The sequence below is a fragment of the Eurosta solidaginis genome, unplaced genomic scaffold (genome assembly GCF_040869045.1).
Source record: "Eurosta solidaginis isolate ZX-2024a unplaced genomic scaffold, ASM4086904v1 ctg00001172.1, whole genome shotgun sequence".
Classification (NCBI taxonomy): Eukaryota; Metazoa; Arthropoda; class Insecta; order Diptera; family Tephritidae; genus Eurosta; species Eurosta solidaginis.
Window position 1 is genome coordinate 309,990 of NW_027136986.1, and position 25,032 is coordinate 335,021.

Consider the following 25,032-nt stretch of genomic DNA (forward strand, 5'->3'; position numbering starts at 1 on the left):
CCCAATAAATGAGATGAGAGTTCGCTCCTACTGCACTTAACATAATACCTCTTATTGGTGGTTCAAATTGTTTATGATATGAGCGTAGTATTCGTTGCAACCCATTTGAACCGTAAACACGGTGATAAAAGGTGAATAATTGTTGTATTCTACGTGAACGTTGCGCTACTATCGATTCAAAGTGGTATGACCAAGAGCGTAGAGGCACATTTGACCTTAGCTTAATGTTTAATAAAATACGCCTAAACATTTTTATGTTTGTTTTTTTCGTCAACCTGATATTTTGTTCACGTTTGCTGCCAGCATGTAAGGATTCAAATGGGTTTTATTCCTCTTTTTCTTGGTATTTTTCAATTTAATACTACTCCATGCACTTTCCCGCCCTCGCCGTTAATGTATTGCTCGACGTCATTTCAGCTATACCACATTTCCCCTAAATGCCAGTCGTCAAATGAAATATTTTGAAAACAAACTTGATGTATTGCACCATACAGGCTTACACAATATTTACCAAACCATTTCTAAATATACAATTCTTGCATGCGGTTATTGCTTTGTATATTTACGTCCAGTTAAAAAAAATGTAATGTTAAATAAAAACACACATTAAAAAAGAACGCAAAATTGAAAAATCAGCTGTTATGAAAGTTCCTTTTGAATCATAAACGCGTATAACACGATCTGATGTGTTTATTAAAAATGCATCGCCCCTTCGAGCAAACTCTATACTTTTAACTGCCGTTGCGCTAGAAGATCCCACAATAATACGAAAGTTCGCCACAATTTCCAACGTTTCAGCATTTAAAACCAAAATTTTTCCTTTCGCATTGCCAGTATTATGTTTACCACGACGATCAAAGGACGCTACAATATTAAGATCACCATCCGACTCTCTCACTAACGCATAGCATCAGCATAACGCATTGGACTGGTGATGAAAAGCGATATTTGTGTTCACAGTCTCCCGTAAGCACATCCCAAATACAAAAATTATTATCTGTTGAAGCGGATGGGAGTTTATGTCCATTGCGTGTCCAACTCAAACTGTACACAGGATGCACATGAGCTGAAATTATTTTCACTATGCCTCGCGTTAAAAAGTCCCAAACTACTATGCGTCCATCATTGCAACCGACTGCCAATAGTGTGCTATATTCATTGAACGCACAAGTTACAGCTAGCGATATGCAATCTAAAGAGCCATCAAACTCCTCCGGATAGTTCTGACCCAAGAATTCCAATAATTCTAAATTCATTTTATAAATTTAAAGCGTATGTGAGTATTTGGTATTGCTGTGGACCTCGTTTTTTCTTTCTCAATGACAGGAAATTCATTGAAGGGTAATACAATACACTTACAATAACACAATGTACACTACAAAATCCATATGGTGTTGCCAGATGCTAAGGCGGCGCAAAATCGGGAAAAACGCAATCACATTTTTTCCCCCTTTCCTTCTTCCCTTTTGGGCCGTGTTTTACGGATTTTAACAAAGGTTATTAAAATGCTCCCACTCGGGGGGATGATGACTTAACCCCTTTTGAGGCGATAAAAGGGAAATTTATAACCTGAAAGAAATGATCTTCTCCAAAATATCCTACTACCACCCAGATCAAATACACCTGATTTCTTATAGTGGGTTAATGTACAATGTATTTATCACACTTTACAATAGTTTTTTGCTGATTACACTATACAAATATAAACTTAGGGGCGGAAATGTATAGTCAGATGTAGGGGTGTATATGGGCGGAACGCCTCAACCGACCAAGCGCCTCCCGAATGCCCCCCAATATCTTTCGCACCACCTGGGTGCAATCAGTCATCGCCTGAAAGAACTCAAAGGCCACGGGACAACGCGATAGATCCAGTGGAGTTGGATCCCGAAGAAAAATCCCCCAATCCGAGAAAGCCGGCACCAGAACCTTGCCTGGGCACGTGCGCTGACTCCGACCGTCAGGTGTCCCTGCCCCTCGTGCAGGCTCCGTAACTCCCTTCCTCCGTCCAACTCGCGGTACTGGCTTCACAATCTAGAGTAAACAAATGAAAAATAAGAGAATTTCAATCAATGGTTATCTTAGATTAAGGAATAAATAAAACTTACCTCTGTTTTCTTTGGCACGTTCGGCATCCTCGATTGCTGCTTTAAAATGATTAATTAGCCACACAACCAAATACGTTCCACAAAAGTCATCCCCGTGCGCCCTCTGTCGGCAAGATACTGACAGCCGGCCAAAGGCTTATCGCGTGGCTACACTTAAAGCCAAATCTGTCAGATCGCACACGAAGCGCACCGTCATGGAGAAGTAATTGCCCTTTTAAACCAATCGCGTGGACATAAGGATAATTTACATAAAAACCACTTTGTATATCGAATTTGTGTTTAAAAAAAAAAAACACAAAATCAAGGCTCTTATGCAGCTAACTGCCTAAGTAATTGTAGCTTGTTGCCTACCTCTTGTGAATATCTTCTCAACACCCAACTCCCCTGAAGCATGATGAAATCCCTCAACTTCTAAACCCTGACCAATGACAATTACCTCTTTTCAGGTCCAGTATGACCCGGTATACGACTCTACGCAGGAGGGCGGAACGCATGGCCCAGCGGTACCCGAAACCATGCCACCTGTGCGACAAGCGACACCCGATCCGGTTATGCCCGGTCAAATCGCCCGAGGAAAGGCAAAGGGAAGCCGCATTAGGACGATACTGCGGCAACTGCCTATCAGTAGCACACCGCACCGCCGACTGCACGAGCAAAGGACGTTGTCACCAGTGCCAAGGGGACCATCACACCACGTTGCACCAGGGCTTCGACAATCCGGAGCCCAAGGAAGTTGATACCAGGCCATGGAGCGTTCAGATGGATAGCGAAGACGAGCACATTCTGTCTCTTCAAGCATCAGAAATAGGAACTGACAGCGGGCCACGCGAGCTAGAAGAAGGAGAGTTGGACGAAGCCGGATCGGAATCACGGCCTTTCCGCCCGGCCACCAGTAGGAAGGTGGAACCAAGGAAGTTTCGGCCCCCACACGAACGCCGCAAAGATGGAGCGGAATCACGGACTTTCCGCCCATCAATTACACACTAACGTCATCAAAGAGCGAGGAAGCGGGGCTCAGATCGTCACAAGGGAGTAGCGGAATCACGGACTTTCCGCAACGCTAAGATTAGTATTAGTGCTCGAACCAAAAACAATAGCAGACTTCATTAAAGCATTAGTAGTTCTGCTATGCCGAGTAGATTGAGCATGCGAGAAATCGTCGGCAGCGGCGGCGGTGACTGGGGAATATGTGAGAGAAGACATATTTCCGTTGTTGTTTTCTCTGGCATCAGCAGCACGCTGAGAACTATGGTTATCGTCATCTGTGTTTTGATTTTGATTTTCATTTATGCAAACAATTTCCGCATCAACATCTATTGTGAGAGCCGATTTTTTTGAGCCGGGCTCCCTTCTAAATGTTTTTGTGTTTGATGTCAGATTATTAGGCAACGGTCGATTTCCACTAGAGGAAGAGTTATCATTGTTGTTGTTGGTGAATAATGGTGAGTGAGAGCTGGGACTGCAGGCAGGTGCATCGATTTTAGTTTTGAACGGCTCATTATGTCGTTAGGTTGAGAAAATTTGTTGTTTTTCGAGCTATTGTTATTTGCTTTGCTATTGCTTGTCGAGTTGTTGTTGGTAGTAGATGAAGACTCGACACACGGCAAATATATATTTGAAATTGTTTGAACGAATTCGCGTATACTATTTAAGTTTGTAATGGTCTCATTTAACTTGGCATGAGTAAAAGGCGATAGCCGATTTATGCACATTTAAAGAAGACATTCATATTACTATTTAATAGATTCGCACAACTAGTATTTATCTTAGCACATTTAAGATGTAGATATAGAAACACACACACCGCAGCTGATTTTGTCATCAGTCAAACACTTCGTCTAGCATTTAAGGCAGAAAGACATAGCAGCAGTGCTAATACATTATTAATACATTAAAAGAAATTAGGGGGACTCATTTATCTTTATAAATGCCTTATAAAGTGGGTAAACGTATAAGTTTATCTAGTGCGTAAACCTGCTGTCAAATTTTGTATGAAAAATCATTTACACAATTTGTATAAATTTACGCGCACATTCCATGAGGTAAACGCGGTAGTTTCAAAGGAATACCACCTTGCAGATATTACAGCAGGCATTTTCATCAGAAATCTCCAACATCAGCAAGTCATTTACAAGAATATCTTAGTAGAGACGTTTTAGTTTTGATTTTTCACTTAATCTTGGCATTTTTTAATTTGTATAACAATCAAACAATTTGTTTGCCAATAATACAGCTGATCGAAAATTAAGTTTATCAAGAGTATTACTAGGTGCGTTCATATAACAGCGCTTGTAAATGGATATAATTTTACACCTTATAAGTTTATATGCTTTAATGAGTCCCCCTATTATCTTCACAGCGCGAGGAGAAAACACGTGTGCACCCGACGACTGTTAACAGCATTTATAAAATACAGCACTACACTTCATGTCATTTGCAAAGCAGCTCTGAATGTACAAAAAAATTAAAATTTTTTGAAGAAAATATATAGTTGTTCTGTTGCCGAGCACAATTTGCCATTTGCAATTATGGATCATTTAAATATGCTTATGAAAAATAGCATAACCGATTCTAAAATTGTGAACAAATTTTGCTTCAATAGAATTAAAGCACAGAAAATAATAACTCAAATAACAGGGCCAGAAAATTATAAATCCATAATTGCGTTTTGTCAGAAGAATTATTACTCTCTAATAATAGATGAAACGACTGATATATGTATATCAAAATATAGAAATGCAGTCTGAAGATATTCGCATAGATTTAATTATTACCAAATTTAAAATTTTATAAAAGAATCTTATTTAGACTCCAGCCCTAGTTGGATGTTAAATATTGATTCAGACGAAAATCACTTAACCCCAGGTGAAGTTTGCTGCGGTGTTAATGTGGATATTATTCTACGAAACACCCTTTTCGAAAAAGATGACGTACACATATTTAAGAGCTGTGCTAAATAATTTTGTAGCACTTTATTAAAGAAATTTAAATGATAAAACTTTGTTGTAGGCTGCAAAGCTTTCACCAGAAAATAGAGGTGACAAAATAGTATTGTGCCTTTAGCTATGGACTTGTTTCCGAAATCTGAATTTGATAAGGCATATTGTCGATTCCACATTCATCCACAAAGGTAGAAAGGATGCTTTCTATACACAATTTAATTAAAACTAAGTATAGAAATAGGCTTCATATAAACACAGTTTCGGATTTAATAAAAACTAAAGACTTGATGAAATCAGCTAACAGTAGTTGTTATAATATAGATACGAAAAAAAGCTTTTTGTCAGCTGAGGTATTTAAAGAACTCAAAGAAGGATAACTGTTAATATAGTGATTGAAACATGAATTATTATTATAGATGTAGGCGACAATTTGTAAAATTTTATACCTGAATCTAAATCTTTTGTACCTAAAATGTTTTTATGAAATCTGTGGCAATTTGAAAAAACAACCCAATTCGAGTTAGGATAATGGCGATACATAGACTTTTAACTGAAAAGCTAGCCACAATTCACGATTGTAACTTTCTATATGTTTTAGCAGCCATTCGGCGCTAGGGCTATAAGTAAGTAACACAGGGTGATCTGTAACGGATTTCTGTTATGAAGCCAGTATATCACTTTTATCCTAACTCGAATTAGGTTGTTTTTTTCAAATTGCCCCAGAAATGTTTTTGCATTCAATGCAGCTGTTAGTTTTTTAAGCTATTGCATAGATTTTATCGCGGGCTTGGCGACTAAATCAAAAAAAAACGTAACGGATATTTGTCAAAAAAGGTTCGAAAAGGTTCGAAAAAGGTTCGGTGTTAGCAACAGGCCAAATACATAAAATTGGATCTCTATCATAAAGTTAAAGTTAAAGTTAAAATTAAAGTTAAGGTTAAAGTTAAAGTTAAATTTAAAGTTAAACTTAAAGTTAAAGTTAAAATTAAAGTTAAAGTTAAAGTTACAGTTAAAGTTAAAGTTAAAGTTAAAGTTAAAGTTAAAGTTAAAGTTAAAGTTAAAGATAAAGTTTAAGTTATAGTTAAAGTTAAAGTTAAAGTTAAAGTTAAAGTTAAAGTTAAAGTTAAAGTTAAAGTTAAAGTTAATGTTAAAGTTAAAGTTTAAGTTTAAGTTAAAGTTAAAGTAAAAGTTATAGTTGAAGTTGAAGTTAAAGTTAATGTTAAAGTTAAAGTTAAAGTGAATGTTAAAGTTAAAGTGAAAGTTAAATTTGATAATATGCAATAGCTTTACCGCGGCAGTCCCCGAATGACACACGTCTTTTTTTAAATATTAATTTTATGTTCCTTACTGGTACTCAATGAAGAAATGTTTTTATATATGTACATAATTGTACGCTTGAATCGATAAACTTCTTTTATTATTTTTACTGGAAAAGTAAATACTTCTTCATAAATAATATTTCCCTGTTATACTACCTTTATTTTGTGTTAGAAAGTTTACTGACTAAAAACAGTTTTTGGATAAAGAAGTGGAATATAACTCTGGTTTGGTTCAAATTCGCATCCGAAAACTTTTGGTACATTTTTGGATGATTTGGTACATTTTTTTTCCTCGTTTGGTACAAAATGATAAAAATGCATTTATCATCCCTGATTCAAAGTCCTCCAGCGCGGAGTAATATGGTTCATCATTCATGGCGTTGACCCGTTGTACCTTGTTCACTGGTGCTTGCGTGGACGTATTGGCACCTTGTCTTTTAGGGGCACTGTATTGTCACTGCTGCTGAGCAGGACTATATATTGGCTTGCCGCTGAAATGAATTTGAAGGGATGGAACTATTTCCCTGTTGAAGTCTTTGCTGTTGAGGGCCACGGCTTGATTGGCCAGAGGTATTCTTTTGGAAAGTAGAGGTTCTTCTAAAGCAAGTGCTTCCAGGATCCACATCCATTGGAGTGAGGCTTTGGTTCCGAAAATTGTTCTTCCTTTAAGTCGTATTCTTAAACTGGGAAAGGGGCTCTGATTGGTGTTTTTGTGGCAATCTACCCGTTGCATAAGTCTGTGCAAACTCATAACTTTGTCGGTTATATTGCAGCTCTTGTGCTACTGCGAGTGCGCTGGGTAAGTCTGGTGGACTAGCTGCAAATGTGTCGCATAATGGGCGTCTTAAGCCAGAAATAAATACTCTCAATGCATTTTCCCTAGCTTTTTCGGTAAACGCACTAGTGAGCTCCTTGTTGTTACTATGGGTAATTTTGTTTACTATTAGGGTAAGCTGCCTATCAACTCCATCGTAATACTCATTAATAGACATTTGACCCTGTCTCAAAGTATTGAGCTGGCTTCCTAAAATATGTAGCGGCCTTTTATCTGCGTACAGCTGATCTACCCTAGCAATTATAGCCTTGAAATTTAAAGGGGTATTAAAAGCGCTCAGATTTTCTTTTGCCGAACACGTTATTTTATTTCTTAAAATCCCCATCGCGATATAATACGGCTCTAAACCTTCACTATAATAGCTCAATGCAAATTTAGCTGCTTCTCTCCGAGCCGGATATTCCGACATTTTACCCTTAAATTCTGGAAGGGACTTGATTAAATTAATATCAGTATGAGTATTTTGTACTCCTTCTAAAATTGTTACGGGCCTATGAGTTTAAATTTTTTGAGGAAGAATGCTTTGAATTGTTTGAGTTAACTCAGCAATTTGCCTTTAAAAGTTTCTTTAACTACTCCTACCGCGGAATCTACTATATGCTTTACAGTTCCTTCATCCATTTTTAATAACTTGGATTCAAATTAATACAGTCTTTTAAATCGAAACTATGTATAAGTGGGTGAAAAAATTTCAGTTTATTATCTAAAGCTTAAATTCCTAGGTGATATTTTAAACTTCAATAACTAACTCCTTTTCTTGTCGTATTCTTGTCCTAGATGGCTCAGATGACAAGACTTACTGCTGCTCTAGATTCCACATGTGATGATCCTTGTCGAGTGATGATTTTTTTACTTCGTTGTAATTTACAAAAACGTAATTTTTATTTTTTTAATACGCAATTCAGTATTATTTTTATTATTATCATAATTACTTCAACCATGACTTTAAATATTTAACGAATGCTGTTTCTTCTTTTAAAATTTTTGCAATTTTTATTACGAAAGTTATTTAATTTTCGCGATTTTTCTATGTATCGAAATTTTTTATATATGTATGTATATGTTCACAAATAATGATGATTTTTTAAATATTTTTTTCTTTAATGTCACTTAATTGTTATCCTTTTTACAAGGATATTTTCCAAAAAATTTTAGTTTCACAGCAATTTTTTATAAGGATATATATGTATTTAGCACTGTCCTATTCGTATCTTTATTACAAGGTTTGCACGATCTGCATCCTCTTTACAAGGGTGAATCAAAAGAGTTTTTGTATTATCACTTTAATCCTGTTTATAAGGACTCATTTTGCACTGCACTATCGTCGTTTTTATTTTTTATTTTTTTTTATAACTGGCACTTTAATCCTTTTTATAAGGATATTATTTCGCACTGCACTATCCTTTTTAAAAGGATCTCTTTATTTTTATCCTTTTTATAAGGACACGCTTCAATTTTAGGTTCATGAACATTAGTTTGGCGCCAGTTAAGCAGGTCCTTGCGCAATATTTAAAATAAAACACAACACTTTAAATTACGGCTTTACTTCATACGCTTGATTGCGTCTTCGAATTAAAACTAACTACTTGACTTAATCCTACTGCCTTAAATACCTTTCTTCACGCTAGAAAGCCCATGGGAAAGGGGTTGCGGTTGTAGGTGCATATTATTCTTACCGCTAGCCTGTGCCTGTGCCATATTTCTTAACAACATACGTTTACCCTAATTTGTTGCTACGCTTTGCTCTAATGCAGAGCCGGCCACACAAATAAAAAAACAATTGCATAAGTGTGTGTAAAAATTGAGTGACAACTCCCCACAGTGTGCTAAAAGAAAATATGGACTGTGAAGTTCGAAATTAAAAATGACCTTGGTTATTTCATTTCAAGCTAATCCTAACAATACTTACTTATATTCATATAACTAAGAACGCGGAGGTCGAGCTAGCCAGATAAAACTTTTTTATAAAATAAGGTATGGTGTTTCTTCAATGCAAAATTTACTTAAAAAATCACTTTTTCATCAAGAATAAACTATAAAACAAAGTAAATATAAAGATAGAAATACATATTTTCAAAACATAAACTTATTCAATAAAAAAAATGTATAAAAAATTAATAAAACTAAGTAGAACGTATAAAAAGTTACTTATATTAAATTGTCATTATTTATTAATAATTAATTAATTATTATTAATTATTAATATTGAAATTGTCAATATTAATATGTATGTTCAAAGGAACTTAATAATACTAACTAAAACGTATTAAAAGTCGCTTTAATCTTGCAGCATATTGTTTTTATTATGTGCCCAAAAAGTAGCATGGACTTTTCCTTTTGCATTCACTGTTGATTTTAGTGAGTGACCAGCGAAAGCAAACGATCGTGACCGCACATCGTTAGTGTCTGTGTGAAAATACGAACTCAAATTGCACAATGTGCAACTTTTGGCCGGCTCTGCTCTAATGCTTTGGTGATGGTTATGAGCTTAACTCCTGTTACGTTCCATCACGCAGCATTAGCAGTTGTTGGGAGTACCGTGCTGCTGGCGCAAGACATGGTAGTGGTTGCTAGGGGGTGATCAACCCACGCTTACAACGAGTTTTGCAGCTACGCTATTGCTAGGTCAGAAGTAACACGCAAGTTAATGTTGCTTGGCCAAACTTGTGCAAGCAAACAGGTTATGCGCTGTCGCTGTTGATATGTGGGTGGTGCTAAGGAAAGCGTTTGTTGTCATCTCTTAGCTGTGAAGGTAGCAATCATGCCATACTTAGCGCCTGTTACATTCCTCGCATGATAAGCGCAAACAATTTTTTAGTTATTGATAAGATAACTAAAGCGAAGCAAGAAATTGGTGTTGCTTAGATGTGACCAGGAGCCAAGCTTACTCCTGTTATATGTAATTATAAAATAAATTATATAAAATTGTCGGTAAATATGTTCAGGCAGAGTGGGCCTAATGTGATAACTGACACAGTGGGTCTAATATGATAACTTATATACATACAGTCTACGTCTCGTAACTTGAGGCTTCTTCTATTTGAAATAACTCACTACAAACTTTTACCTACACATAATTTATTCCCACGACTCGTTTACGCTTAAACTGCATTTTCCATATTCTATTCCGCTTTTTCTTACTATGCATTTCCCACAACTAATGCTATTTGCGCTGAGCTTTCGCTTCTCACCGAGCTGAATATATGTATCTACGCAGTTCATATTTTGTACACTTAGTATGTAAGTATGTACTAATGTAAATATGTAGTTTAGGTAGCTCATAAGAATTAATTAGAATGATCTATATATATAAAAATGAATTTGTGTGCGTTAGGTCGCTCAAAACTGAAAAACGGCTACACCTATTTCAATAATTTTTTTTCTATTACTTTCGATCTGATTCAGATATCATTTACGACAAAAAAATTGATTTAAAAAACTTCAATAAAAAATGTTTTAGCTATTACTCAAAAACGGTTTGACCGATTTAAAAAATTGTTTCTTCCCTTTAATTCGATCGAACTGACTGTTTATTTACAGCAAGAAAAAATTTGGAAAATCTTCAATTTATCAATATTTTAGCTAATAGTATGAGTTTGGTTGTTATTATTCATGCGGCTTTGGTTGTTTTACACACCAGTATATGAGTGAGAGTGGATGGAAATAATTTTGTCAGATGTCGCCCTAAATAAATTTCTTTTATATAACCCTTTCGTATATGCAACATAAATTAAAATTTTTCCAATGCCAAATTTTGAGATTTCCCCAAGACTTTTGTAGTCTATATATATAAAAATTAATTTGTGTGCGTTAGGTCGTTCAAAACTGAAGAACGGCTACACCGATTTCAATAATTTTTTTTTATCTTCTTCAAATTGGAAAATCTTCAATTTATCAATATTTTAGCTAATAGTACGAGGTTGGTTGTTATTATTCATGCGTCTTTGGTTGTTTTACGCACCAGTATATGAATCAGGGTGGATGGAAATAATTTTGTCAGATTTCGCCCTAAATAAATTTCTTTTATATAACTCTTTCGTATATGCAACATAAATTAAAATTGTTCCAATGCCAAACTTTGAGAATTCTATAAGACTTTTGTAATCTACATATATAAAAATGAATTTGTGTGCGCCAGGTCGTTCAAAACTGAAAAACGGCTACACCGATTTCAATAATTATACTCAGTTGAGCAGAGCTTACAGAGTATATTAAGTTTGATTAGATAACGGTTGGTTGTACATATATAAAGGAATCGAGATAGATATAGACTTCCATATATCAAAATAAACAGGATCGAAAAAAAATTGATTGAGCCATGTCCGTCCGTCCGTCCGTTAACACGATAACTTGAGTAAATTTTGAGGTATCTTGATGAAATTTGGTATGTAGGTTCCTGAGCGCTCATCTCAGATCGCTATTTAAAATGAACGATATCGGACTATAACCGCGCCCACTTTTTTGATATCGAAAATTTCGAAAAACCGAAAAAGTGCGATAATTCATTACAAAAGACAGAAAAAGCGACGAAACTTGGTAGGTGAGTTGAAATTATGACGCAGAATAGAAAATTAGTAAAATTTTGGACAATGGGCGTGGCACCGCCCACTTTTAAAAAAAGGTAATTTAAAATTTTGCAAGCTGTAATTTGGCAGTCGTTGAAGATATTATGATGAAATTTGGCAGGGACGTTACTCCTATTACTATATTTATGCTTACTAAAAATTAGCAAAATCGGAGAAGGTCCACGCCCACTTTAAAAAAAAAAAATTTTTTAAAGTAAAATTTTAACAAAAAATTTAATATCTTTACAGAATATAAGTAAATTATGTCAACATTCAACTCCAATAATGATATGGTGCAACAAAGTACAAAAAAAAAAGAAAATTTCAAAATGGGCGTGGCTCCGCCCTTTTTCATTTAATTTGTCTAGGATACTTTTAACGCAATAAGTCGAACAAAAATTAACCAATCCTTTTGAAATTTGGTAGGGGCATAGATTTTATGACGTTAACTGTTTTCTGTGAACATGGGTGAAATCGGTTGATGCCACGCCCAGTTTTTATACACAGTCGTCCGCGTGTCCTTCCGCATGGCCGTTAACACGATAACTTGAGCAAAAATCAACATATCTTTAATGAAGTTAGTTCACGTGCTTACTTGAACTCACTTTATCTTGGTATGAAAAACGCCCATTTTTTCGATATCGAAAATTACGAAAAATGAACAAAATACCATAATTCTATACCAAATACGAAAAAAGGGATGAAACATGGTAAGGTAATTGGATTGTTTTATTGACGCGAAATATAACTTTAGAAAAAACTTTATAAAATGGTTGTGACACCTACCATATTAAGTAGAAGAAAACAGATGATGTTCTGGGTCACCCCGGTCCACATTTTGGTCGATACCTGGAAAACGCCTTCACATATACAACTACCACCACTCCCTTTTAAAACTCTCATTAATACCTTTAATTTGATACCCATATCATACAAACTCATTCTAGAGTCACCCCTGGTCCACCTTTATGGCGATATCTCGAAAAGGCGTCCACATATAGAACTAAGCCCCACGCCCTTTTAAAATACTCATTAACACCTTTCTTTTGATACCCATATTGTACAAACAAATTCTAGGGTCACCCCTGTTCCACCATTATGGCGATATCTCGAAACGGCGTCCACCTATGGAACTAAGGATTACTCCCTTTTAAAATACTCATTAACACCTTTCTTTTGATACTCATATTGTACAAACAAATTCTAGGGTCACCCCTGGTCCACCTTTATGGCGATATCTCGAAAATGCGACCACCTATACAACAACCACCACTCCCTTTTAAAACCCTCATTAATACCTTTAATTTGATACCCATATCGTACAAACACATTCTAGAGTCACCCCTGGTCCACCTTTATGGCGATATTTCGAAACGGCGTCCACCTATAGAACTAAGGCCCACTCCCTTTTAAAATACTCATTAACACCATTCGTTTGATGCCCATATTGTACAAACAAATTCTAGGGTCACCTCTGGTTCACCTTTATGGCGATATCTCGAAACTGAGTATGTAATGTTCGGTTACACCCGAACTTAACCTTCCTTACTTGTTTTTTTTTTCTATTATTTTCGATCTGATTCAGGGATCAATTACGACAAAAAATTAATTATAAAACTTCAATTAAAAAATATTTTAGCTATTATTCAAAAACGGGTTGACCGATCTCAATAATTTTTTTTCCTTTATTTCGATTGGACTGCCTATTCATTTACAGCAAAAAAAATTGGAAAATCTTCAATTTGTCAATATTTTAGCTAATAGTGAGAGTGGATGGAAATAATTTTGTCAGTTATCGCCCTAAATAAATTTCTTGTATATAACCCTTTCGTATATGCAACATAAATTAAAATTTTTCCAATGCCAAATTTTGAGATTTCCCCAAGACTTTTGTAGTCTATATATATAAAATTAATTTGTGTGCGTTAGGTCGTTCAAAACTGAAAAACGGCTACACCGATTTCAATATTTTTTTTTTCTATTATTTTCGATCTGATTCAGGGATCATTTACGACAAAAAAATGTATTTAAAAAATTTCAATTAAAAAATATTGAATATGAATCAGAGTGGATGGAAATAATTTTGTCAGATGTCGCCCTAAATAAATTTCTTGTCGTACCAAAACGCTTTTGAGAGTACCAAAACAATTGTTTCGCAGTTGTTGTAAACTATATATATAAATATAAATTTGTGTGCGTTAGGTCGATCAAAACTGAAAAATGGCTACACCGATTTCAATAATTTTTTTCTTCCCCTTATTTCGATCGGGGGGGTTAAGATACTTGGCTTGGATATCATACGTGGTTCCAGGCTCTGGATCAGGGACTGGTATCAGTCTTAGACCGGCCATAGTGACGAATTGTCACACGTGATTGGTTGTCACGTCCTGCACGAGGTGCCCCTGCTTCTACTGATAATGGCGGATCTAGAGAGGACAACTCGATAAAACCCGCACCCCTGAGTCATTGTGCCGAGCTCAGGGGAGGGAGGACCTTGTTAAGGGTCAAGATCGGTACTCAACGGTGACGAACCGGATTGTTAGGGACTTGATTTTGACTATGGATAGGAATTGATGACTTTGGGCTGGTAGGTGCAGTATTCTGCCACCTTAGTAGGTCGGGGTGAAACCCTATCGAAATGGCTGGTAGGCTAATGCTGCACCTGCCCACGTCCCGTTAAAACCGTGGCGGGCCTCAAGGTACGTTCCGGCTCCGTCGCCGTTAAGTTGGTGGTGTAGGTGCGGTTGAAGATTTTCCCGCTTTGCGTCCGGTCTGGCTCTGAACGCATTACTCATAAGGTAATGCGTCAACCCTCGCGTGGCCTCCCTGCGCAGCATAGATAACCACGGGACCGTTGAAGGGCGACTACACAATCGGCTCCGGATAGCGGCCTTGAGGGGGGACTTCTTAGAATGGACACGAAGACGAATAAAAAGGAGGGTAGGAGTGACGGCGAAAGTCGTCATGGTGCGGGGGACGCGACAGGTGCGGAGAGTGCTCCGAAGCAGGTCGCCGCCAGCCGGGAAAGCTCCCGGCGGGTCAAAAGGGCTGATCAGATGGATCAGCGCAGGGGTTTGGTTTCAAACCCCGTAGGTACGGGTAGTTCGGGTAGTGGAGGGGTGTCGAAACCGACACCCAATGTAGGCCCATATGGGGCTGTGACAGGGAAAGGCAGAGGTCCGACGAATGCGACGGAGTAGCCCAGTACTAGTAAGGAAGCCCTGTCGTGAGGAGCTTTCCCAACGGGAGCCCTGGGGTCGAAGCCTGCCGGGAAAGGTAGGCGATCGACGCCGCGTAGGAAAGCTCTGGGTGATCGGCGCTTAGCTGAGAAGATTTTGGAGCGCTACGGCGGAAGGGATGCAGCTCAGATGTCTGAGAAGCATTCCCGGACGCTGGAGTGGGCCAGGAGCGTCGTAGCTTGCGACGACCACACACCGGTGTCGAACGATGCGGGTGAGCAGCAGGGTTTGGGGGCTATGAAGCGGCAAAGGTCGGATGAGCGGAATGCCTCAACGACAAAAAGGGCCCGAGGAGGTGGGGACGCAATTTCGTTTAGCGAAATCGCTAAACGTGCAGGCTCCATCACCCTCGGGGTCCTGGATAGGAGTAGGGAGGATGGTGCCATCTCCCGAGAGGAGTGGCCGTGGGTCGCCAGCGCCATATCAGCGGCCTATATGACCGCTGTTATGGAGAGCCCAGGTACGCGGCCATGCTTCGAATACTCGGGGTGGTATCATGGTTTTAGACTGATTACTTGTGCTGACGAGCGGTCGGCCTGTATCTTTAAGAAAATAATTTCTTTGGTAGGGGAGGTCTGGAGGGGGACCAGACTCGAGGCCGTGGAACGGAGGGATCTCCCCCTTCGACCGAGGGCTCGGGTGTGGTTGCCTGCCGGGCCATCTCTGCCGGAGAAAATACTCGAACTAATGCGTTACTGCAACCCGAACCTTCCGACGCATAACTGGAGGGTCCTCAGAGTAGAGGAGGCTGTTGGGCCACGTCGGCAAGTGCTGATTCTGCTAAACGCAGAGTCCACCGGTCCTCTCTCTGACACGAGGGGGGTTATCTCCTATGGCCTCGAGCGTGTGGTTCTTAAAATCTACCACGCCGATTCCAGGGGGGATGGTTCCTCTCCCACAGAGACTGTTCGGGAGGTGGAGGCGTCCGCAGGGGAGCCAGTACCCATGGTTGTGGATGCTGACTCCGCTAATTTGGACAGCGAAAGCACTGTTGACGTCCCGTCAATAGCGGGATCTGTCATCAGTGCTAGTCGTCTGGCTGATAGGGCCGAGGAGGAGCTCCTGGCCTCCGAGGGCGAATCATCGATGGCGGGATCCGTCATCAGTGTAAGTCGTCTGTTGGGGGAGGAGGAGGATCTCCTAGTCTCCGAGGGCGAAGCCGCCAAGGATGGGGTGCAGAAGAAGAAGAGTGGTGTTGATGGAAATCCGTCAAATCAATCTTCAGCATTCTAAGGCGGCTTCCGCAAACTTGTTGCTCTGTCTTGAGAAAGGCGGAGTGGATATTGTCCTTGTCCAGGAGCCGTGGCTGAGTAGTAACGGCGGAAAAATTTCTGGATTAAGGACGGGAAAATTCAACACCTTGGTGCATGGGGAGGCAGGTAGGCCTAGATCCTGTGTGCTTATTAAAAAGGAATTTAAAGCTTTTATTCTCTCTAATTTCAGCAATGCTGACGTAACCACGGTCTGCCTCGAGCGAGGCAGTAGCGAATTGTGGGTGGTCTCAGCGTATATGCCACATGGGGACGTAACGGGACCACCGCCTGTGATACTGGGCGAAATCACCGCTGAAGCAAGGCGGAGAGGTGTTGGCGTAATCATAGGTGCCGATGCTAATGCACACCATAGCATATGGGGGAGCTCGGATACGAACACCAGAGGTGAGTCTTTATTTACTTTTATTGTAGATGAGGGACTTTGTATATGTAATAGGGGGAATGACCCGACTTTTATTACTGCGGCAAGGGAGGAGGTCTTGGACCTCACCCTGGTTAGCAGAGAACTGGAAGATCGGATATCTGGATGGAGGGTTCTCAACGAGCACTCTTTCTCTGATCACCGATATATTCAGTTCTCGGTGAATGAAGAACGTCCCGGTAAAATATCTTTTAGGAACCCTAAAAGTACCAACTGGGACTTGTATTGTAGGAAGTTGGGAGAGCTATTGCCTGAGGCGCCTATCGCTGGTTCGGACCTGTCCGAATCTGAGATAGACGATCTGGTGGAAAACTTCACCTTGGCAAGCAATAGCGCCTTTCAACAGTCCTGCCCACTGAAAACTTACAGGGGGAAGGGCAAGCCGCCCTGGTGGTCTGATTCCCTTGACGACCTAAGAGCGTCCAGTAGGCGGCTCTTTAATAGAGCCAGGAGGAGTAAACTACCCTCGGACTGGGAGCTCTATAAGGTGAGTCTGGGGATTTATAAATATGAAATAAGGTTAGCCAAGCGGGATTCATGGCGAAGCTTCTGCGAAAACGTAGAGGGCTGCAATGAATCCGCGAGGCTTAGAAAAATACTCTCTAGGAATCCCGCCCCTCGGGGGTATCTGAGAGATGATGGTGGGGACTGGTCGATGAGTAGCGAGGAGTCCCTGAGACTTTTACTGGACAATCATTTTCCCGATGTCCCAGTTGCGCAGGGATCTTCGCTTGCGTGGTCGGCGGTTGCTGGCCATGCAGAAATGCCTGCCATCCCACTACGGGAAAGTCAAATATCCTGGGCTATAAATTCGTTCAAGCCCTATAAGTCACCCGGTCCGGATGGCATCATTCCTGCGCAACTTCAAAGGTCTTTAGGGATTTCCTGCCGCTGGTTGGCCATCATCTACACTAACTGCCTCAGGCTTAACTATATCCCTAGGTCGTGGCACACGGTTAGGGTCATCTTCATTCCGAAGGCCGGCAGGGGCTCTCATGTGTCACCTAAGGATTTCAGGCCAATCAGTCTCTCGTCGTTTCTTCTTAAGACGCTTGAGCGGCTGATTGACCTGTACCTACGAGAAAGGATACCTGGGGGGTTACTGTCGGCTTCACAGCATGCGTACTGCAAAGGCAGATCGACGGAAACGGCTCTCCATTCGATTGTAAAGCAAATAGAGGGGTCTCTAGAACATAAAGAGTATGCTCTGGGTGCCTTTCTAGACATCGAGGGGGCTTTTAACAATGTTCTACCGGGGCAATAGAAAGAGCTCTGGTGGGTTTAGGAGTCGAAGCGGCTCTGGTTGAATTTATTAGCAAACTTCTATGCGGCAGAATTGTCGCAGCGGAGTGGGGAGGAGCCATGATAAGGAGGAAGGTGTGCAGGGGCACGCCACAGGGAGGTGTCCTATCTCCTCTGCTCTGGGTTGTGGTAGTCAACGAGCTTCTTGTGGAGCTGGAAGCCAATGGCTGTCGGGTGGTTGCCTATGCAGATGACCTCGCTATCCTAGTCAGGGGCAAATTTCTGGGCACCCTGCGCGATGTTCTGCAGGGATACCTGGATACTGTGGCTAGGTGGGCTGAATCATGTGGAGTGGCGGTCAACCCGGGAAAAACAGAATTGGTTCTTTTTACAAGGAGATATAAGATACCCGACTTCAGAACTCCTTCGATTGGAGGGGTACCGTTGGTACTTACTGACAGGGTTAAATATTTGGGAATTGTTCTGGACAAGAAGCTGTCCTGGAGGCCCAATGTGGAAGATAGGGCCAGGAAGGCCGCGGTTGCCTTGTACTGCTGCAGGGGGGCTATCGGAAAGAGATGGGGGCTCTCGCCAGGAGTAGTACACTGGCTTTATGAGATGGTGGTTAAACCTATTCTGCTATATGGGGTGCTGGTCTGGTGGAAAGCACTGGACACGGCGAGCACCTCCAAAATGCTAGTGTCAGTGCAACGGACGGCGCTTATCGGCATCAGTGGTGCTATGAGAACAACACCTACCTTGGCACTGAATGTCATGCTGAATACACATCCAGTAGATATTGCGGGAAAGGCAGCCGCGGCCCGGTCGTTGGTCAGGCTTCGTGATATGGGTTATATGCTTTCTGATTTCGGACACTCTAGCCTTCTTACTAGTTTCGACTTTATCCCGGACAGGACGGACTATTGCATGCCGGTGGCCGCTCCCTATACAACCTTCACCCCAGTCATTCCCCCGAGGGAGGAGTGGAGAAGAGGAATTTTCTGGGGCATGGGACCGGTTAACTTGTTCACGGATGGGTCGAAGTTGGACGGAAAGGTTGGCGGGGGGGTCTTTTGTCAAGAGCTAAATGTAAGCCGCAAGTTTAAGTTGGCTGATCACTGCAGTGTATTCCAAGCGGAAGTTGCTGCGATTAAGGATGCGGTGGATGAAATGCTATCCAGCGCTACTACGGTTAGGGAATTTAACATCTACTCTGATAGCCAAGCGGCTATAAAGGCCTTGAGCTCAACTACAGTGCGATCGACGGTGGTCTGGGAGTGCCTGACCACACTTGCGATTGCATCGAATTATTTTACAATTAAGATTATCTGGGTCCGGGGCCATAGTGATATTCCGGGTAACTGTCAAGCGGATCTCTTAGCCTGAATCGGTACAACTGAACCGGATGAAGATGGCTGTAGGGATTTCGGGATTCCGCTAGCCACCTGTGGATTGCTCTTCCATAGCTGGGCCTCGAGTCAGCTCAGCAAACGTTGGGCGGACACTACGTCTTGTAGGATATCAAGATCTTTCTGGCCGAAAGTGGATGGCAGGAGGTCTGCTGAAATAATTGGGTTCACTAAGGCTCACCTATCAATGGTCATTGGGGTTTTGACAGGGCACTGTCCCATGGGTATCCATGCGGTACGTCTCAGTATATTGGAAACTCCATCCTGCTGCAGCTGTATGGAGGATGATGAGGTGGAATCACCAAATCACTTTATGCTTGACTGCCCAGCTTTTGCCAGAACTAGGCGAAAGTATTTTGGTCGTGACTCACTTGGATCTCCCGAGGAGCTATCCAAGGTTGAGATCGGGATCATTCGGAACTTTATCGTTGCTACCCAACGATTCTCTAAGTAGTTATATCTACGTCACCGTTAGTTTAGTTTATTATATGTGGTATCACAACGGACCGTCATGTTGTCCAAGTGAGCTTCCTCTCATCAGGGAAGCTACCACCCAACCTACCTACCTACCTACCTATTTCGATCGGGCTGACTGTTCATTTACAGCAAGAAAAAATTTTGAAAATCTTCAATTTATCAATATTTTAGCTAATAGTACGAGTTTGGTCGTTATTATTCATGCGGCTTTGGTTGTTTTACGCACCAGTATATGAATCAGAGAGGAAGGAAATAATTTTGTCAGATGTCGCCCTAAATAAATTTCTTTTATATAACCCTTTCGTATATGCAACATAAATTAAAATTTTTCCAAATCCAAACTTTGAGAATTCCACTAGACTTTTGTAATCTATATATATATAAATGAATTTGTGTGCGTTAGGTCGTTCAAAACTGAAAAACGGCTACACCGATTTCAATAATTTTTTTTCTATTATTTTCGATCTGATTCAGGGATCATTTACGACAAAAAAATTTATTTAAAAAACTTCAATTAAAAAATACTTTAGCTATTACTCAAAAACGGTTTGACCGATTTCAAAAATTTTTTCTTTCCTTTATTTCGATCGGACTGATTTTTCATTTACAGCAAAAAAAATTGGAAAATCTTCAATTTATCAATATTTTAGCTAATAGTACGAGTTTGGTTGTTATGGTTCATGCGGCTTTGGTTGTTTTACGCACCAGTATATGAATCAGACTGGATGGAAATAATTTTGTCAGATGTCGCTCTAAATAAATTTCTTTTATATAACCCTTTCGTATATGCAACATAAATTTAAATTTTACCCATGCCAACCTTTGAGAATTCTACAAGACTTTTGTAATCTACATATATAAAAATAAATTTGTGTGCGTTAGGTCGTTCAAAACTGGAAAACGGCTTCACCGATTTCAATAATTTTTTTTCTATTATTTTCGGTCTGATTCAGGGACCATTTACGACAAAAAAATTTATTTAAAAAAGTTCAATTAAAAAATACTGAATATGAATCAGAGTGGATGGAAATAATTTTGTCAGATGTCGCCCTAAATAAATTTTTTTTCGTACCAAAACGCTTTTGAGAGTACCAAAACAATTGTTTCGCAGTTGTTGTAAACTATATATATAAATATGAATTTGTGTGCGTTAGATCGTTCAAAACTGAAAAACGGCTACACCGATTTCAATAATTTTTTTCTGTTACTTTCGATCTGATTCAGAGATCATTTACGACAAAAAAATGTATTTAAAAAACTTCAACTAAAAAATATTTTAGCTATTACTCAAAAACGGGTTGACCGATTTCAAAAATTTCCTCTTCCCTTTATTTCGATCGGACTGACTGTTCATTTACAGCAACAAAAAATATGGAAAATCTTCAATTTATCTATATTTTAGCTAATAATACGAGTTTGGTTGTTATTATTCATGCGGCTTTGATTGTTTTACGCACCAGTATATGAATCAGAGTGGATGGAAATAATTTTGTCAGATGGCGCCCTAAATAAATTTATTTTATATATCCCTTTCGTATATGCAACATAAATGAAAATGTTTCCAATGCCAAACTTTGAGAATTCCGCACGACTTTTGTAATCTATATATATATATGAATTTATTTGCGTTAGGTCGTTCAAAACTGAAAAACGGCTACACCGATTTCACTAATTTTGTTTCTATTACTTTCGATCTGATTCAGAGATCATTTACGAAAAAAAAACTTATTTAAAAAACTTCAATTAAAAAATACTTTAGCTATTACTCAAAAACGGTTTGACCGATTTCTAAAATTTTTTTTCCCTTTATTTCGATCGGACTGACTGTTAATTTACAGCAAGAAAAAAATTGGAAAATCTTCAATTTATCAATATTTTAGCTAATAGTACGAGTTTGGTTGTTATGGTTCATGCGGCTTTGGTTGTTTTACGCACCAGTATATGAATCAGAGTGGATTGAAATAATTTTGTCAGATGTGGCCCTAAATAAATTTCATTTATATAACCCTTTCGTATATGCAACATAAATTAAAATTTTTTCCAATGCCAAACTTTTTGAATTCCACAAGACTTTTGTAACCTATATATAAATATGAATTTGTGTGCGTTAGGTCGTTCAAAACTGAAAAACGGCTACACCGATTTCAATAATTTTTTTCTATTATTTTCGGTCTGATTCAGGGATCATTTACGACAAAAAATTTATTTAAAAAACTTCAATTAAAAAATATTTTAGCTATTATTCAAAAACGGTTTGACCGATTTCAAAATTTGTTTTCTTTCCTTTATTTCGATTGGACTGCCTATTCATTTACAGTAAAAAAAAAATTGGAAAATCTTCAATTTATCAATATTTTAGCTAATAGTACGAGTTTGGTTGTTATTATTCAAGCGGCTTTGGTTGTTTTACACATCAGTATATGAATGAGAGTGGATGGAAATAATTTTGCCAGTTGTCGCCCTAAATAAATTTCTTTTATATAATCCTTTCGTATATGCAACATAAATTAAAATTTTTCCAATGCCAAATTTTGAGATTTCCCCAAGACTTTTGTAGTCTATATATATAAAAATTTATTTGTGACCGTTAGGTCATTCAAAACTTAAAAACGGCTACACCGATTTCAATCATTTTTTTCTATTATTTTCGATCTGACTCAGGGATCATTTACGACGAAAAAATTTATTTAAAAAAGTTCAATTAAAAAATATTGAATATGAATCAGAGTGGATGGAAATAATTTTGTCAGATGTCGCCATAAATATATTTCTTTTCGTACCAAAACGCTTTTGAGAGTACCAAAACAATTGTTTCGCAGTTGTTGTAAACTATATATAAAAATATGAATTTGTGTGCGTTAGGTCGTTCAAAACTGAAAAACAGCTACACCGATTTCAATAATTTTCTTTTCTATTACTTTCGATCCCATTCAGAGATCATTTACAACAAAAAAAATTATTTAAAAAACTTCAATTAAGAAATATTTTAGCTATTACTCATAAACGGTTTGACCGATTTCAATAATTTTCTCTTCCCCTTATTTCGATCGGACTGACTGTTCATCTACAGCAAGGAAAAATTTGGAAATTCTTCAATTTATCAATATTTTAGCTAATAGTACGAGCTTGGTTGTTATTATTCATGCGGCTTTGGTTGTTTTACGCACCAGTATATGAATTAGAGTGGATGGAAATAATTTTGTCATATTTCGCCCTAAATAAATTTCTTTTATATAACCCTTTCGTATATGCAACATAAATTAAAAATTTTCCAATGCCAAACTTTGAGAATCCCACAAGACTTTTGTAATCTATATATATAAACTAGCTTTATCAAGCGCGCGTTGTAACGCCCGAGATCGAATGGATGTTGCGTTATTTTTTCTGTTTTGTTTGTTGATAATTTAATTTATTGTTTTGTAAATTGAATTGAATTTTGTTCGCATATTTGGTGAAATTTTCTGTGAAAACATTTTATTCTTGTATCTTATTGTATCTTATTTTATATTATTGTATTGCTTTTACCGCTGATGATTGTTGCTTTGATTACATTCCGAAGAAGCATGACTGGTGAGCCCATTTTCAAAGTTGATATATGCGCAGGCATTCCTTTTGGTTCTAAGGAGTATAGAAATTCATTTGGATAATTCACACTTTTATCTTCATCTGTAACTGTGTCGATCGATTTATATTTCGAATGCCGAAAACCTTCCCGAAATGATGACGGAAGGGACCCAAAATGATCCCGACGGGATCCCGGACGGATCCCGAAAACCACCCAGAAATGAGGCCGGAAGGGACCTCAGATGATCCCAAAAAAGTCCCGAAATGACCCCGACGGGATCCCGGACGGATCCCTAAAACCATCCAGAAATTATGTACGAAAGGTCCCCAAATGATCCCCTAATGGTCCCGAAATGACCCTGATGGGATCCCGGACGGATCCCGAAAACCATCCAGAAATGATGCCGGAAAGGTCCTCAAAATATCCCCTAATAGTCCCGAAATGACCTTGACGGGATCCCCGTCGGATCCCGGAAACAATCCAGAATGGAAAGGTTCCCCAATAGTCCCAGAATGACCCGGAAGGCCTCCCAGGATCCCGAAAACTATCCAGAAATTATGGCGAGTTACATAGAAACATACAGGTAAAGCTAATAAAAGCGTGGCAATAAAAACAATTGAGGGAGGGCGGATGGCAGGAGGAGAAAGAGAGGACCACTGATCGTTTTTCCAAAATTGTTAAGATCTCGATCTGTATGAGCCAGATACCATAAATTATTGATTTACCAGAAAATTTACATTGATTGTAACAATTTATAGATTTTGCACCAGAGCGGGAGAGGAGGGGGGAGGGTGGTTTCACTGCTCATTTTGTAAGCCCTCGACTTATTTGACCCATTGAGTTTGTAATATTGGTGAAGGTCAGTAGACGTTAAGTTATACTGTGTAAAAATTATTAAAAAGTAATTATTCGAAGGAGTCGTGAGACCTCCGCCCCCTTTCCATGTTCGAAAAAAATTTCGCCAGTAGAGTATTGTCTGTGTTCCAAATTTGATCAAAATCCGTGTAGCCGTTCTGGCGTGATTCAGTCACATATACGAAAAAATACAATGATTAAATTATAACTGTTCCTGGGGGGCGGGGACCTCCCCCCTTTTCAAAAAAATTTAGCTAGTAGATCCTTCTAGACTATTGGCTATATGTGTGCCAAATTTCATTCAAATCCGTCCAGCCGTTCTTGCGTGATTGAGTCACAAAGACAAACGTCTGGACAAACATACAAACATACAAACACACAAACATACAAACATCCAAACTTTCCCATTTATAATATAAATATATTAGATGACTGAAGCGATTTGGGATTTCAAAATCAACTAACCATCATCTCTCCTTCCTGTATCTTTCCTAAAAATTTCATGGCAATCTGTCGAGCCGTTCTTCTTTTCACTTCTTTTTATATATATAGATATGAATTTGTGTGCGTTAGGTCGTCCAAAACTGAAAAACGGCTACACCGATTTCAATAATTTTTTTTTCTATTACTTTCGATCTGATTCAGAGATCATTTACGACAAAAAAATTATTTAAAAGACTTCAATTAAAAAAAATTTGAGCTATTACTCAAAAACGGCTTGACCGATTTCAAAAATTTGTCTTCCCTTTATTTCGATCGGACTGACTGTTCATTTACAGCAAGA

The 25,032-nt window shown here is 38.9% G+C and overlaps 2 pseudogenes; both read right to left on the reverse strand.

Annotated features, from left to right (window-relative positions):
• Window positions 1-589: 589 nt before the first annotated feature.
• Window positions 590-1,256, reverse strand: LOC137235985 (retinoblastoma-binding protein 5 homolog; annotated as a pseudogene).
• Window positions 1,257-3,146: 1,890 nt separating this feature from the next.
• The window catches only part of LOC137235986 (uridine-cytidine kinase B-like), a 62,497-nt pseudogene continuing 40,611 nt past the window's right edge, over window positions 3,147-25,032 (reverse strand).